The sequence below is a fragment of the Prunus mume genome, linkage group LG1 (assembly GCF_029339155.1).
Source record: "Prunus mume cultivar Tortuosa linkage group LG1, ASM2933915v1, whole genome shotgun sequence".
Taxonomy (NCBI): domain Eukaryota; kingdom Viridiplantae; phylum Streptophyta; class Magnoliopsida; order Rosales; family Rosaceae; genus Prunus; species Prunus mume.
In genome coordinates, this window is record NC_142698.1 from 20,246,655 (window position 1) to 20,252,185 (window position 5,531).

Sequence of the window (5,531 nt, forward strand, 5' to 3'; positions counted from 1 at the left end):
ACCCACAAGGAGACGCTACGGTAGGAGAAAACTACACCAAGTTCACCATCCCCATACATCAAATCTTAGCCCAAGTGAAAGGAGATCCACAAGAGGGATACTAGCAAATACGGTGCCTTCCATGGGATACGGGCACACTACAACAACTACTTCGCTTGGAAAGCACACCTTGAAGAACTCGTGAGAGAAGGTCATCGCACGGAGTTCATCGCAAAGCAGCCATCCAGCGAATTGAAGATCGAGACACCGCCAAGGAACCACACCAGAAGGTCATAGGATGAACACAATCCTAGCCGACGCCAAGGAGTCCGACCAGCAAGGAAAGATGAGGAAGATCAAGCAGCACTATGATCTTCCAAGTCTCGACCGACCTTCCACCAACAGAAGACGATCCTGTAATCGCTTCCGAAAGAAAAGATCGATCGGCCTCGACATGCCACATAATGATGCCCTTGTCATCAGATTCAAATCTCCCGAATCCATGCGAGGGGTGTAGCAATATCCTGCGGGTCATGCAAGAGATGGGCTTGGAGGCAAAATCAACAAATCGGCCGTATCGCTGACCGGCTTTAATGGTGCAACAACAGTTACCGTGGGCACGATAGACCTCGACGTCTACTCCCCACCTGTAGTCTACTTGCAAACATTCATGGTCATTGATAAGGTCTCACCTACAACGGATTCTGGGCGGCCATGGATTGGTAAGATCAACGCCATTACCTCGTCACACATCGAATATCCGCTACCCAATCCATAGGGGTGGTGTCAGTTAAATCAACATGATCATGCAATCGTGAGGAAATGCTCCGCTCAAGGGTCAAGAAGCAAGCAAGCGTAATTCCTCCCTCGTAAGCTAGGCAATCAAGGAGGTTGAACAACCAATCTTGCTATCTTATAGCAATCAAAGCGCCATGACCAAGCCGAGGAAATCCCCGAGGTCTTTCAAGAAGGATGGAAACCGAGGAAGACGCCGAGTTAATACCCTTGGATCCCGATTAGCAAGACAAAAAAGCGCGGATCGGCTCGCGCTGCCCAGCGAGAAGGTGGAGCTTACCACCTTCCTCCAGAATAACAAAGATATGTTCGCATGGTCGCCCAGACATGCCCGCATCGACCCAAAATCATCTGCCACCGACTCCACGTCAACCCCGCTTGCAAGCCGTGGCGAAGAGACGCAACCGCACTCGAGCGAGTTGCTATCATCGGGCGAGATTGACAAACTCCTAGCTGCTGGCTTCATTGAAGAGGTCTCCTACTCGAGTGGCTTGCCAACGTTGTTCTAGTGGCAAAACAAGAGAAGGGCAAGTGGAGAGTCTGCATCGATTACACGATCTCAACAAAGCATGCCCAAAGACAACTTCCCATTGCGAGAATCGACCAACTCGTGGATTCCACTTCTGGCAATCAGCTGCTTAGCTTCATGGATGCCTACTCCAGCTATAACCAAATCTTGATGCACACGGATGATAAGCGAAAACTTTTTTCATCATCGAGAGAGGACCTCTGCTATAAGGTCATGCCCTTTAGGCTAAAGAAGGCCGAGCAACCTACCAAAGGCTGGTGAATAAAATCTTCAAGGAGCAAATAGGAAAAACTATGGAGGTATATGTGGACGACATGCTAGTCAAGGCCCCAAAAACCTCCTTTGAGGCATTCACTTGCTCCGCCAGTATCACATGAAGTTGAACCCAAGTAAATGCACGTTTGGTGTATCCTCCGGCCGATTCTTGGGATACTTAGTTACATGATAGGAGCATATTTATGTGACTTTGCAATCTTATTTCTTTGCATTTACTTTGTTAATTCCCATTTATTTGAGTGATTTAGCTTATTTTCGTACTATTGTAGGTCCAGATGGCAAGATTGGCAAGAAAGGGCATTTTGGAGCATTTTAGAGCAGTTTTGGACTTGGAATGGATCATATGCATGGGCCAAGATGGATGGACGTTTTTGAAGATCAAAGAGGCTAGGAATGTGCTAAAAAGATGGGGAAATTAATTCAAGAAGCAGCTTCTGGGAAGAAATAACCTAACGATTTTATTTTATTTTACCTTATCCTAATCCTATTCTACCTAAATTCCAGTAGGGAAAGGGGGGGGTGGGTTATTTTCATATTAGGAAACCTAAAAACATGGTTCTAGAAGAAAGCATTGGGCCGTACCTCTTTCCTAAAAAGGTGGCGTCTGGGCCCTATCCTTGTTCCAAAAGAAATCTGTCAAACAAAACCCTAATTTTGTGGGTTTCTGCTGGGTCCTTTTACCCTAGATCTACCACATATATAAAGGAGGGGTTGTCGCAGGAGAAGGGAGTTTTTTTGTGCCGTAGCAAGGAGAAAGAGGGAAGAAGAACTTGGAGCCGGAACCTGCTGCATCCATTGGGATTTTCAAAGTTCTTCCCTTGATTAGTTCAAATGTTTATTCTAGATTGCTTTTCAATTATTATGAACATGTGTGACTGAATTTCTTCTTAGTTAGAGGTGAATTCGAAGCCATAGACATATGTTTTATATGAATTGATTACTTCAGTTATGGTTTCATAAAGTATGCATGTGATTTACTTTTCTGTTTTATTGAGAACTTATTCTTGTATGTTTATTAATGATGCATACTTAGTTTGCATGCAGGGATTTGATGCTAGAATATAAGGGAATTTCACATCATCGTTATGAACATATATTCACAAGTAGTAAAAGTCACTAGTCATGATTGCGTTAAGTAAATTCCTGGCAGGAGTATCATGCTTTTCATAGTTACAAATGCCTTGTCAAGGCTTATGATTTTCATAGAACTTAATGATCTTTGATATGTATCTCTATCATGTTGTTCATATAGGGAACTTGATAAGGATAATTTGATTGCATCACTGAGTCCAATTCAATGAACTTAGGAAAATCTGAGAGTTAATTAGTGCATTCACAACTATTTTGGGGCTTTGTCATTCATACTTTATAGAAAGAGTAACTGGAGATCGATTTGTGTGCATATGTTCCATGTGTGGAGAAGAATCCTCTAGCTATCCCTTAATCCATATTTCATTCACAACTTAGTTGTTTGCTGCTGTCAATCTTACTTTAGTCTAAAACGTCAGAATTCCCCACAATCATTGTTCCCTTAACTTAGTTTCCAGTTTAATAAGTTTAATTTGTGTTGATTAGCATCCCTTCTAATCCCCGAAATAGAACGATCCCTACTTACTCGTACTACGATTGCATGATTTATAGGGTTTAATTTGTGCGTTAGTTATTTCCCACGCCAAATTTTGGCGCCGTTGCCGGGATTAGAAAAATTGCTAATCTTCCGTTTGTTTTCGTTTTTCTTGTGTTTCTGATTTTGTTTTGTTTTGTTTTCTTTGTTTTAGGTACTAGTTTATGACTCGAAGTTCACACCCTGCTCGTGCACACATATTGTACTTTGACGACGATTTCGAACGAACTTTGACAAGGAAGGGGAGCAGCAGAACTCAATCCCTCTAGTTCTAGTTCGAACCTGAATATGAAGCTGAAACGGACTTGGAAGAGGAACAAGATATGGCTGTAGATAGTCGAACAATCAAGGAACTTTCAGCCTCTGGATTGACACTGCAGTCCCTCTGTGCATTCAATACCCTAGGGCAGCTGCAGGTAAGACCGATGAGTTTGAATTGAAGTCGAGTTTGCTACATCACATTCCCAAATACCATGGGTTGTCCATGGAAGATCCAAACAAGCATTTGAAGGAATTTGAAGTAGTATGTTCAAGTATGACACCCATTAACGTGGATGGAAATATTTTGAAGATGAAAGCCTTCCCATTCTCTCTTATGGAGAAGGTTAAAGATTGGCTCTATGAACTAGCACTTGGAACCGTTACTTCTTGGGAAAGTATGAAGAAATCATTCTTAGAGAAATTCTTCCCAACTTTAAGAGTCATTCTTTTGAGGAAGAAAATTAGTGGAATTCAATAAGGCTCGGGAGAATCCTTTCCAAGGTACTATGAGCGTTTTAAGACGTTAGTTGCATCTTGCCCACAACATCAAATGAAGGAAGAGCTTTTAATTCAATATTTCTATGAAGGACTACTTCCACTGGAGAGACAAATGCTTGATGCTTCAGTGGGAGGTGCTTTGGTTGACAAAACACCGAGCTTGCTGCGAAGATCTTAATAGCAAACCGAGCTTTGAATGCACAACAATACTGAAGGAGTTGGAGGGAGAGATCATACACGGCCAAGTCCAGTTAATGAGGTAAGTGCTATTTCGGAACTTCAATCTCAAATGGCTAATCTCTCTACTCTTATTTTGCAGGTTGTTGAAGGATCCAAAGTACAAAGTGACACTTGTAGCGTGTGCTCTATGCATGGACACCCCACTAATCAATGTCCTCAATTAATAGAGAATGGGGGATGGGAAAGTGCCAATGCCATAGGTTATCAAGGCCAAAATCAACCTAGGTATGACCCGTTTTCAAAGACCTACAATCCGGCTGGAGAGATCATCCAAATTTGCTGGTAAAATATGGTGTTTTTAGAAAATAAGTCTATTTACTCAACAAATTACAATGAAGATGTTGTGTTCTCAGATACACTATAACTTACCGGTGAATATTATTTTGGAGACTTTATGATACAATTTTGGCTTAATAAATATAATTTCACTTGTTGTTACATTCTATTCTCACCAACTGGATTTATGAATTTTTTATATTAATTTGGTGAACTTATTAGGTGAATTTATCTTCTGTAGGAATTTGGAAAGCCAAAAGATAAAGACATACATTTGTCCAAGTTCAAGCTAGGTGTGAAGAGAATTGCTGGTGGATTTTATTGAAGAATTGATTGTGGGATTATTGTGATTATAAAGAGAAGTAAAAAGGGAGAAGAGAAGACAAAATTGTTGAAGCTTAAGAGCCGATTTCATGTCATTCATAGCCATTTAACGCCCACTTACCTCACCGTTATTTCTTTTCCACTAACTCTCCACCATCAACATGTTTAATCCAATTAATACCTCAGTTAAACCCTTCATCACCCACCACGAATGTATTAACTTCCCACTCACCTCATTGACTACTATAAATCACCCATCAACTTATTTGGCAAGGGCACCCCTAGAACTCTAGCTAAGGCTAAAGGGAATGTTCTTTGAGTAAGTTTGTGAATTGTTCTTTAATCCAATATACGGTACGAATTGCTAAATTCTTTTATTTATGGTTGTTCAATATTTTCATATCCTTTTATTTTGATTGATGTTAAGTGCTATTATCTTTTCATGAGTTCAATTATAATTTTCTCATTGTTAAGAACTGACTTAGCATACTTTTAAATTAAAAGATGGACAGAAGTCAGATAAAAGAAAGGACCAATACAAAAATTCACACAGCAAGTAAAAGGGTCTCACCCCTTCTTCAGGCTCCTTTCCCTTCTTTTTTAGAGGGACATCTTCTTCTTCTTGTTGTCCCTTCTCGTGCTCAACACTTCTCAAAGCCTCTCGCAGCTCATTATCGCTTAAAAGTCTCAGTTGGAACAATCTGCAGGTTCTTCTGTCTCATCAGATTC

At 41.0% G+C, this 5,531-nt stretch overlaps 1 pseudogene; it reads left to right on the top strand.

The window, feature by feature from the left end:
* Nucleotides 1-3,304: 3,304 nt before the first annotated feature.
* On the top strand, nt 3,305-4,803 carry LOC148921254 (uncharacterized; annotated as a pseudogene).
* Nucleotides 4,804-5,531: the final 728 nt, after the last annotated feature.